Source organism: Odocoileus virginianus, chromosome 12, assembly GCF_023699985.2.
Source record: "Odocoileus virginianus isolate 20LAN1187 ecotype Illinois chromosome 12, Ovbor_1.2, whole genome shotgun sequence".
In the NCBI taxonomy this organism is placed as follows: domain Eukaryota; kingdom Metazoa; phylum Chordata; class Mammalia; order Artiodactyla; family Cervidae; genus Odocoileus; species Odocoileus virginianus.
In genome coordinates, this window is record NC_069685.1 from 15,182,619 (window position 1) to 15,195,070 (window position 12,452).

A 12,452-nucleotide genomic window follows, 5' to 3' on the forward strand; every position below is an offset into this window, starting at 1 on the left:
GTCCGACTCTTTGCGACCCCATGAATCTCAGCACGGCAGGCCTCCCTGCCCATCATCAACTTCTGGAGTTTACACAAACTCATGCCCATCGAGTTGGTGATGCCATCCAGCCATCTCATCCTCTGTCGCTCCCTTCTCCCAATCCCTCCAGCATCAGGGTCTTTTCTAATGAGTCAACTCTTCGCATGAGGTGGCCAAAGTATTGGAGTTTCAGCTTCAGCATCAGTCCTTCCAATGAACACCCAGGACTGATCTCCTTTAGGATGGACTGGTTGGATCTCCTTGCAGTCCAAGGGACTCTGAAGAGTATTCTCGAACACCACAGTTCAAAAGCATCAATTCTTTGGTGCTCAGCTTTCTTCACAGTCCAACTCACATCCAAACATGACCACTGGAAAAACCATAGCCTTGACTAGACAGACCTTTGTTGGCAAAGTAACATCTCTGCTTTTTAATATGCTATCTAGGTTGGTCATAACTTTCCTTCCAAAGAGTAAGCGTCTTTTAATTTCGCGACTGCAATCACCATCTGCAGTGATTTTGGAACCCACAAAAAAAAAGTCTGACACTGTTTCCACTGTTTCCCCATTGATTTGACATGAAGTGACGGGACCAGATGCCATGATCTTAGTTTTCTGAATGTTGAGCTTTAAGCCAACTTTTCCACTCTCTTCTTTCACTTTCATCAAGAGACTTTTTAGTTCATCTTCACTTTCGGCCATAAGGGTGGTGTCATCTGCATATCTGAGGTTATTGATATTTCTCCCGGCAATCTTGATTCCAGCTTGCGCTTCTTCCAGCCCAGTGTTTCTCATGATGTACTCTGCATAGAAGTTAAAATAAGCAGGGTGACAATATACAGCCTTGACATACTACTTTTCCTATTTGGAACCAGTCTATTGTTCCATGTCCAGTTCTAACTGTTGCTTCCTGACCTGCATACAGGTTTCTCAAGAGGCAGGTCAGGTGGTCTGGTACACCCATCTCTTTAAGAATTCTTCCACAATTTATTGTGATCCACACAGTCAAAGGCTTTGGCATAGTCAATAAAGCAGAAATAGATGTTTTTCTGGAACTCCCTTGCTTTTTCGATGATCCAGCAGATATTGGCAATTTGATCTCTGGTTCCTCTGCCTTTTCTAAAACCAGCTTGAACATCTGAAAGTTCACGGTTCACCCTGGCTGGACCATGCTGAACCCTGGCTTGGAGAATTCTGAGCATTACTTTACTAGCGTGTGAGATGAGTGTAATTGTGCCGTAGTTTGAGTATTCTTTGGGATTGGAATGAAAACTGACCTTTTCCAGTCCTGTGGCCACTGCTGAGTTTTCCAAATTTGCTGGCATATTGAGTGCAGCACTTTCACAGCATGATCTTTCAGGATTTGAAATAGCTCAACTGAAATTCCATCACGTCCACTAGCTTTGTTTGTAGTGATGTTTCCTAAGACCCACTTGACTTCATATTCCAGGATGTCTGGCTCTAGGTGAGTGATCACACCATCGTGATTATCTGGGTCGTGAAGATCTTTTTTGTACAGTTCTCCTGTGTATTCTTGTCACCTCTTCTTAATATCTTCTGCTTCTGTTAGGTCCATACCATTTCTGTCCTTTATAGGTCCCATCTTTGCATTAAATGTTCCCTTGGTATCTCTAATTTTCTTGAAGAGATCTCTAGTCTTTCCCATTCCATTGTTTTCCTCTATTTCTTTGCATTGATCGCTGAGGCGGGCTTTCTTATCTCTCCTTGCTATTCTTTGGAACTCTGCATTCTAATGACAGAACGATCTCTGTTTGTTTCCAAGGCAAAACATTCAATATCATGGTAATCCAAGCCTATGCCCCAACCAGTAAGGCTGAAGAAGCTGAAGTTGAATGGTTCCATGAAGACCTACAAGATCTTTTAGAATTAACACCCAAAAAAGATGTCCTTTTCATGATAGGGGACTGGAATGCAAAAGTAGGAAGTCAAGAAACACCTGGAGTAACAGGCAAATTTGGCCTTGGAGGACAGAATGAAGCAGGGCAAAGGCTAATAGAGTTTTGCCAAGAGAACGCACTGGTCATAGCAAACACCTTCTTCCAACAACACAAGAGAAGATGCTACACATGGACATCACCAGATGGTCAACACCGAAATCAGATTGATTATATTCTTGGCAGCCAAAGATGGAGAAGCTCTATACAGTCAGCAAAAACAAGACCGGGAGCTGAATGTGACTCAGATCATGAACTCCTTATTGCCAAAGTCAGACTTAAATTGAAGAAAGTAGGGAAAACCACTAGACCATTCAGGTATGACCTAAATGAAATCCCTTATGACTATACAGTGGAAGTGAGAAATAGATTTAAGGGACTAGATCTTATAGATAGAGTGCCTGATGAACTATGGACGGAGGTCCATGACATTGTACAGGAGACAGGGATCAAGACCATTCCTGCAACATGGTGTCTGAGGAGGCCTTACAAATAGCTGTGAAAAGAAGAGAAGCAAAAAGCAAAGGAGAAAGGGAAAGATATTCCCATTTGAATGCAGAGTTCCAAAGAATATGAAGATTACACATTCCCATATCCAATTCCACTTTATTAAAAAAAATTAAAACCAAAACATATAAAATTTAAACAACTATTTTGGCCATCATTTTAAATAGTATGTATTGTTGACTTCCCCTTCAAAAACCAAAATCTGCCATGTCTCTCAACATAAGTATTCACTGCAATTAAGTTTTGTAGCCTGAAATAATTATTTTATTTTCAGATGTTTTTGAAATGTAAAAATGATTACTTTATAATATATGTTGTATAACTCTTTAAAAGAAAAACTAGAATTTAAGTATTAAAAAAGATAGTGTAAGTGTATTTTCAATAAAAATGCCTTCTATTTCACAACAAATTATTAAGTCTAATCTTCCTATTACACATAATCTAAATCACCCATTAATCAGTTTAATTACAGCAACGTCTGTTACTCTTATCTTAATCATTCTCTTTACCTGTGTTATGTCACTACTCCAAACTATTTGCAAAACTTTAAAATTATCTTCACCATTTCACTCAAACTCTCTTAAATTCCCTACTTCCTTTTTAGTTGCAGGATCCCCCACTCCACAGTGTTCAAGAAGCAGGATTTACTAAGCTGGGACCAAGCAATACAAAGGGTGATACAATTGTTAATGACGCCTCAGGAGGCTGCTTGAGTAACAATGAGTATTTCAATCCTGGGCTTTTGCATCAGTGTCTCCACACGTGCAGGATGTTAAAATCTTACCAATCAGACTCTCACTGTCCTGCCCAACTACCAGCAGGGTGTAAGTCAAGGACAACTAAGAGCTTTAGTCTGAATGCTCCATGCCAAGTATGGTAGAATAAGTAGGAAATGACCTCAAAGACTTCTAACAAATAATGATAATAAAAACCAGTGTTAACTGAGGATATTTTTACAGCCTTGTTAATTTGGCAAAACAACTGACGTGGTTGTCTGGCTAACAGAAAGACAGATTTTCATAACAGCTTTGGAAGTTTCGACAGTCCATACTATGTGGATCAACAACTTTGCTAAGAACGTGAGTGCGTGTAATCCAGGAGTGTAAAGAAGACCCCAAAAGGTAAAATACTCTGTAACTTTCTCTTTGAGTAAGACTCAGTGTTAACACTTAATACAATTATCACTCACGATGGCAATACTAATTAGAGTAGGAACTGTTTACCAAGTGCTTTTAAGTCTACAAAAGTATTTCACATACATTATCATATTCAGTCCTGGCAATATCTTTAGATGAGAGATATTACTCTTATTTTACAGTGAAGAAATTGAGGTTCTGAGAGGTTAAGCGGCTTGCTTCGGATAAATGTCATAAATGTGGCTATCAAAATTCTACCTCACAATCCAGGCTGCACAGGTAGAAGAGAGATGCAAGAAATAATAAACTCTGGTTGAGAAGTGGAGGTCCTTACTATGGAAAGCAGCTAATCCATCCCATGTAAATCATAAGAAGCCACTGCTCTCTGATAGTTTACAAAGAGGTCCTTCATTTGTGGTTGCCAAGGGGGGAGGGAGGTGGGAGAGGGATGCGCTGGGCGTTTGGAATTAATAGATGCAAAACAGTATGCACAGAATGGGTAAACAACAAGGTCCTACTGTATAGCACAGGGAACTCTATTCAGTATCTTCAGGTAAACCATAATGGAAAAGAATATAAAAAAGAACATATGTGTTTATTTACATACATGTGTGTGTGTGTGTGTAACTGAATCACTTTGCTGTACAGCAGAAATTAACAAGATGTTGTAAATTAACTGTACTTCAATAAGAAAACAAACGTGTTTCACACTGTTCTGACGTAAAACGGAACTCGAGCCCTTTCACAAACATCATCTCATTTGTCCCCCACAAAGTACCTGTTAGATACAAGTGGCTGAAATCAGGTTAATTACTTTCTGAGAATACAAGTGTAGTGATGAAATAAATTGTCCACTTCCTTATAATGTCATATTTTTGGAGAACTATGGAAGCAATGTTTAATCCTGGGACACAGTTTGCATATGGTCATGAAAGGCCCTAACAATCAGCATCTTTGACGTGTCCTTCAATCACCTGCGTACCTAGATCCAGGAATAAAAAAGACTAAATCCAAGCCCTACTCTCAAAGAGCTATCAGAGTTTAAGCTGATTTTTTTTGGACTCCTGTGACTGGGTCTCACTGCAGGGTACCCCCTGAACTTATGACAGCAATACTATCTGATGTCACTGCCTAAGAGTTAGACATCATGAAAAGCAGACAATCCACACAATGGGGTGGCCCCAGTAGGTTTAATTCTGGAGTGACTTGTGAAAACAATTGTAAACATTCTGTGTGCTAAGTTGCTTCAGTTGTGTCCGACTCTTAGTGACCCTGTGGGCTGTAGCTCGCCAGGCTCCTCTGTCCATGGGATTCTCCAGGCAAGAATACTAGAGTGGGTTGCCATCCCGCCAGGGGGTCTTCTCAACCCAGGGACTGAACCCATGTTTCTTAAGTCTCCTGCATTGGCAAGTGGTTTCTCTACCACTAGCACCACCTGGGAAGCCAGTGAGGAAAAACAATCTAGCATACTGCTGTTTTCTTTTGCTTGATTCTGTTTAATCATTTACCTGCCTAGTCACACATTTAAAATAAACTTAAATAGACTCTGCAAGAAAAGAAGGGCTATAAGTATTGGTTTATTTGGTACACATATTCAGCTAGTCACTCAAAAAAACTAAAACCGAAGGCAGACCAAGGTTGAATGCTTATGTGGAATATAAAAAATGTAAGACTACCTGGCTGTCCTTAATCCATTTAGTATGCATTTATTGAGTACTTACTACATGTTGGACGTTTCGGCATGACCTAGGCATTCCTGTTCACAAAGCAAATCAGTGAACATAGAAGCACCTTGGTTTCAGGAAGAAAGATGGACTACATATAGTATACATAAGTAAATGGATTACATATTTCATTAAAGAGTAGTTAAATGAGACGGGAAGAAGAAAACAGGTAAGAAGGACAAGGTTGCAACTTTAAGAAGGGTGATGTTCTAGAAGTCAAGTGAGAAAAGTACATTTAGGAAAAGGAAAGGAAGACCATGTCGATGTGCTGACAGGTCAAGGAACGCACAGACTGAGTGCTGAGCAGTGCTCAGCAACACGAGGGTCATGGGTGATGCTGCAAGGAGCACTGGGAGGGCATGGGCGGCAGAGAAAGGGAGAGGACTGTAAGTTGCCAGTGCAGACAGTGTTTTGAAGAACATTGCTCCAAAAGGTGATAAGAGATGGTAGAACGTGAGGGAAATAACAGCACATTTGTAAGCGGAGGTAAAAACTGATTATGGAAGAGAGGGGAACAATTGTCAGAGGGACACTCTTACATAGGGCTTCCCTGGGGGCTCAGATGGTAAAGAACCTGCCTGCAATGCAGGAGACCTGGGTTCGATCCCTGGGTCGGGAAGATCCTCTGGAGGCTACCCAGATCCTCTGGTGGGTACCCATGGCTACCCACTCTAGCATTCTTGCCTGGAGAATTCCATGGACAGAGGAGCCTGGCGGGCTACAGTACATGGAGTCCCAAAGACTTGGATACAACTGAGCGATTAACACACACACAAGAGAGGGGAACGATTGTCAGAGTGATATTCTTGAATAGGCAAGTGAGGATGACATCTGGGATACTGTGATTTATAAACTGTATTTGGTCTTCATTCTCATTTCTGGCCCACAGCTCCTAAAATCCTAGGAATTTCTCGTGTTGAGGGTGATAAGGAATCTTTGAGAGTGATGAGATCTTCTATTATGATAATGAAGTGACTTTTGGACTCCACCCAAGGATGTGGGCTGGTTGCAGGGAGAATCAACTATGTGATTAGAGGGTTGAAACTTTCAGTCCCATTTCTGCCCCCACCTCAGGAGAGGAGAGAGGAACTGGAGATTGAGTTCAAACACCAAGGATCAGCGATTTAAGCAGTCATGTCTATGTAATGAAACGTACATAAAAAACCAAAAGCGTGGGTCTGGAGAGCTTCGGGGTCTGGGGGCCAGGTGGAGGTGGCACCAGGTGGAGAGGCCATGGAGCTCTGCGCCCTTGCTTCACACCTTGTCCTGTTCAGCTCTTCCATCTTCCTATTCCTGAGTTATATTCATTTATTAAAAACCAATAAACTGGGGGTGTTGGGGACCCCTGATTTATAGCCAATTGGTCAGAAGCATAGATAACAACTTAGACTTTCAACAGGCAACTGAAAGCACACGATGGAAGGCTGGGAGGGGACCAGTCTGGATGACTGAACCATCAACCTGTGGGATCTGACCCCTAATTTGGGTAAAAAGTATCTGAATTGAGTTGAATTCTTGGACATCATCCTACTGGTGTCTGAGGATTATCTGTTAGTCGTAGGGCAAATCCACCCTCCTCATGTTGAAACTGAGTGCTCAGAACATCAAAAGAGTATTTTATACACAAAGGGGTCCAAAATTGGTCACCTTTTCAATATGAGCTTGGAAAGGAAGGCTGAGTAGAAGGAAACCTAGATGCACAGACTGAGAGGCAGGTAGATGTGGTGGTGAAATTTCTTGACATTGCTTCGATTTTCTGTTAACTAGGACTAAAGTCATCAGCAGACAGCCTGGGAAGGAGGTGTTATGGGTTGAAGATAGGAGAATACATGAAATACCTATCAAGGTACAGAGGACAGTGAATAGATGTTAAGTATTTTACAAGAGCCTAGCCTAATGAAAGTTCATGGTCATGAATGGCCAGAAAGTAAGATTAGTCAGCACGCTCGTGTTACCTACAGCCACATTACTACATACAAAAAATAGCTAGGCTTGGAGTAGGTAGAGAAATGGATTTAGTCACGGCTGCATATGTCAAGCAAGTACAACCAAGAGTAAGGCAAGGGACTTTAGAGTATATGTAAGGGAGTATAAGAGACACGTGTCTAGGTAATATTGCTTTTTTTAAAAATTGTAATTGTGGAGCTTCATAAAGGAAGGGTTAATGGAATCATGGCTGATTCCATGGAACCATTTCCTGATGGCTCACTGGTAAATAATCTGCTTGCCAAGCAGGAGATGTGGGTTTGATCCCTGGGTGGGGAATATTCCCTGGAGAAGAAAATGGCAACCCACTCCAGTATTCTTGCCTGGGAAATCCCATGGACAGAGGAGCCTAGCAGGTTACAGTCCATGGGGTTGCAAAGAGTTGGACAAGACTTCGGAACTAAACACTTTCATTGAATCATGTCATGAAGAACAGATAGATTTTAGATCTGAGCAAAAGGAAACAACACTTTAGGTGGAGAAAAGAGCCTGACAAGGACTTGCATGCTCAGAGAAAAGTGAGTCATTTGATAACGGTGTGAAAGCAGTGGTAGGAGACTAAACAAAACTGTCACTATTGTATAAAGCAGGAGTCGGTAAACATTCTCCGTGAGGGGTCAGAGAGCAAACGTCATGCTTTGTAAACCTCGTAGTCTCTGTTTAAACTATCTAAGGCTGACATCATGTGAAAACAGCCATATACAACGCCTGAGTGAATGGGTGTATCCAATGCAACTTACCAAAACAGACCGTGGATCTGACCCACAGGCCAGCCTCTGACACTTATGGATTTCATAATCAGTTCCAATTTCAGTAGAGTTGAGAAAGTGATATCTTTAACATCTTAAGTTGTCCTGTCATTAAGTGTACTGGCATTTTTTCAGTAACTTATTTCAAGCTGTTTTCAACTCACACCAATATTACGAAATTTTCAAATAAGAAATTTCTTAAAACATACAATCTGTGTTCAGCATTGAGGCTAAAAAAATCCAATGTGAACTATGTTATCAAGAGTTACTACTGTGACTTTTAAAAATTACTTCCATTTAAAAACAAGATTTGGTGCACTGGGATGACCCTGAGGGGTGGGATGGGGAGGGAGGTGGGAGGGAGGGTCAGGATGGGGAACACATGTACACCCATCACTGATTCATGTGAATATATGGCAAAAACCACCACAATATTATAAAGTAATTAGCCTCCATTTAAAATAAATAAATAAATAAATAAATAAAAATAAAAACAAGATTTGAAGTTGGCATTTAACTTTCATGACTCCACACAATATGTTATTAAGGCCGATGAATCACAACAGTTTATCAAAACAACAAAAATAAATGATTAAGTAAGATTTTTTTAGTATTTAAAAAATGCTACTTCATATAAGACCTATAAAATAATATACATATATATTTTAAATAAAACAACATGAAATTCTTAGAATACTTAAGACAAATTGCTTAACTATACTGAAATGCTTCCAAACAAATCACAGCCATTTAAAATAAATATTGCATTGCCAAGGACAAAGGTAGTCATAAAGTTTGGACACCTTAGTTACCATGACAACTCAAAAGGCCTTAACTAGACAGATGGTATTACAGAAAATGAATATAGAAACACCTAAGGTAGTTTATCATCAAAGACAACAATGATGCATGTGTGTGTGTATGCATGTTAGTTGTTCAGTGTGTCTGACTCTCTGCAACCCCATGGCTTTAGCCCGCCAGGCGCTGCCCATGGAAGTCTCCAGGCAAGAATACTGGAGTGGGTAGCCATTTCCTTCTCCAGACAATGAAGCATACATATATGTAACTAAGGGGCATATACAAACGATGCTCCTACCACTCTTTGATAATAGTTCAACAGAGCAATATGTTCATGTGCGTTTTTTATCATTTGATGTAAGTGTTGTTGAAAAATGTTTTGGGTAAATGTTTTTGAGAAAGGCTAACCCTAGGGCAGGTACAAGTAGACAGCTTCTGCAGAGCAGCACAACTTTAATACTTAACCTACTGTCCAGAAATGGTCAATAAGATCTATTCCTCTAGCTTAGTTTCCAAAAGCAGTTTGTTCCAAAAACTGGTGAAGATGAAATCATAGTACAGAAGGACATTAGTATTTGAGAAAGAGGATAAAGAACATTCTTGCTACCAGACCTCAGAAAATTTAAAATTCACTGAATGTCTGTGAAATAATAACATGAAAATACATTCTAGGAAAATTTAAAAAAAATTACCAAAGAAAAAAAATATATGGGATATAAGAAATTATGGAGCACAACACATATAATATTCACACTTGGGTATAACTAACAGTCACATTTTTTTTAAGTTTTTTTTTTTTTTATAAATCTCATTCATTAATTTTGCAAAAATGTGAGATTCTTGTGGTTAGAAACCTTATTTATCTTGTTCATTACTGTACTCCAAAACAAAAAAGCATACCAGGTACATAACGAGCACATATTACATGTTTGTTGGATTTTATTTTTCACTTATTTACAATTACACTGCCCCCATAATACACACACACACACACACACACACACACACATATGCACACACACGCGCACACACTCTTAGAACTATCAGACTCTTACCTGCACTTGCTTCCCTATCCAGCAGGTGTCCCAGTCGGCCACTGTAATATTATCCTAAGGAGAATCTAAATCTTCATCCACTAAGTTTTCTCTACATTTCACCTTTCTGATACTTTCATTTTGCCAGTACCCAATTCCAAACTACATAGCATTGTTGGAAAAAAATGTTCCCTTATAATTTTTTGAGATGCAATCTTTAATGGGTGTTCTCTACATCTTGCTAATGATTTCGAGTTCTTTCTGACATTTCCCACTGTACTTTTAAAATCAATTTTATTGATATAATTTCAAGGTGATAAAACACACCCATTTTAGGCATATGATATGCAGAGTTGTGACAACTGTATCAGTTCAGTTCAGTTCAGTTGCTCAGTTGTGTCCAACTCTTTGTGACCCCATGAAATGCAGCACGCCAGGCCTCCCTGTCCATCACTGACTCCCGGAGTTTACTCAAACTCATGCCCATAGAGTCGGTGATGCCATCCAGCCATCTCATCCTCTGTCGTCCCCTTCTCCTCCTGCCCCCGATCCCTCCCTGCATCAGGGTCTTTTCCAATGAGTCAATTCTTTGCATGAGGTGGTCAAAGAACTGGAGTTTCAGCTTCAGCATCAGTCCTTCCAATGAACACCCAGGACTGATCTCCTTTAGGATGGACTGGTTGGATCTCCTTGCAGTCCAAGGGACTCTCAAGAGTCTTCTCCAACACCACAGTTCAAAAGCATCAATTTTTCAGTGCTCAGCTTTCTTCACAGTCCAACTCTCACATCCATACATGACCACTGGAAAAACCATAGCCTTGACCAGACGGACCTTTGTTGGCAAAGTAACGTCTCTGCTTTTTAATATGCTGTCTAGGTTGAGAAACCTGTATGCAGGTCAGGAAGCAACAGATAGAACTGGACATGGAACAACAGACTGGTTCCAAATCAGAAAAGGAGTACATCAAGGCTGTATATTGTCACCCTGCTTATTTAACTTAAATGCAGAGTACATCATGAGAAACACTGGGCTGGAAGAAGCACAAGCTAGAATCAAGATTGCCGGGAGAAATATCAATAACCTCAGATATGCAGATGATACCACCCTTATGGCAGAGAATGAAGAGGAACCAAAAAGCCTCTTGATGAAAGTGAAAGAGGAGAGTGAAAAAGTTGACTTAAAGCTTAACATTCAGAAAACTAAGATCATGGCATCTGGTCCCATCACCTCATGGGAAATAGATGGGGAGACAGTGGAAACAGTGTCAGACTTCATTTTTGGGGGCTCCAAAATCACTGTGGATGGTGACTGCAGCCATGAAATTAAAAGACGCTTACTCCTTGGAAGAAAAGTTATGACCAACCTAGATAGCATATTAAAAAGCAGAGACGTTACTTTGCCAACAAAGGTCCGTCTGGTCAAAGCTATGGTTTTTCCAGTGGTCATGTATGGATGTGAGAGTTGGGCTGTGAAGAAAGCTGAGAGCTAAAAAATTGATGCTTTTGAACTATGGTGTTGGAAAAGACTCTTGAGAGTCCCTTGGACTGCAAGGAGATCCAACCAGTCCATCCTAAAGGAGATCAGTCCTGGGTGTTCATTGGAAGGACTGATGCTGAAGCTGAAACTCCAGTACGTTGGCCACCTCATTTGAAGTGCTGACTCATTGGAGAAGACCCTGATGCTGGGAGGGATTGGAGGCAGGAGGAGAAGGGGGCGACAGAGGATGAGATGGCTGGATGGCATCACCGACTCTATGGGCATGAGTTTGAGTAAACTCCGGGAGTTGGTGATGGACAGGGAGGCCTGGTGTGCTGCGATTCATGAGGTTGCAAAGAGTTGGACATGACTGAGTGACTGAACGGAACTGAACTGAGGTTGGTCCTAACTTTCCTTAAAAGGAATAAGCGTCTTTTAATTTCATGGCTGCAATCACCATCTCCAGTGATTTTGGAGCCCCCTAAAAATAAAGTCAGCCACTGTTTCCACTGTTTCCCCATCTATTTCCCAAGAAGTGATGGGACCGGATGCCATGATCTTAGTTTTCTGAATGTTGAGCTTTAAGCCAACATTTTCACTCTCCTCCTTCACTTTCATCAAGAGGCTCTTTAGTTCCTCTTCACTTTCTGCCATAAGGGTGGTGTCCTCTGCATATCTGAGGTTATGGATATTTCTCCCAGCAATCTTGATTCCATGAAATTGCTCCAACAACAACGGAAACCATAGCTATAATCATCGAAATTTCTCCCATACCCCTTTACAGTCATACCAGTCCCAACCTCAGCACCAGGCAACTCCTGATCTAATATGTACTTTTCCAGATAGCAGCATGGAAGGGAAATCACAGATAGATTCCATGTCGTAAATATTATGAGAAAAGAAGAGGAAAATTCATGCTAAGATTATTACTTTATTTGGTGAAGAGGCAGCACATTCATGATGATTAATTGCAGAAATCAAAAGTTCAATACAGAAAAAAGAATCCTGCATATATCATAATTTTCAAGCTTAAAAATAAAATAAAGTAAAACGAGGTAAGGAAAAC

General features: G+C 40.5%; 1 protein-coding gene across 3 annotated transcripts in view; it reads right to left on the minus strand.

The window, feature by feature from the left end:
• The window catches only part of IL15 (interleukin 15), a 90,574-nt gene that overhangs the window by 17,229 nt on the left and 60,893 nt on the right, over positions 1-12,452 (minus strand). The gene's annotated exons all lie outside the window — the stretch shown is intronic.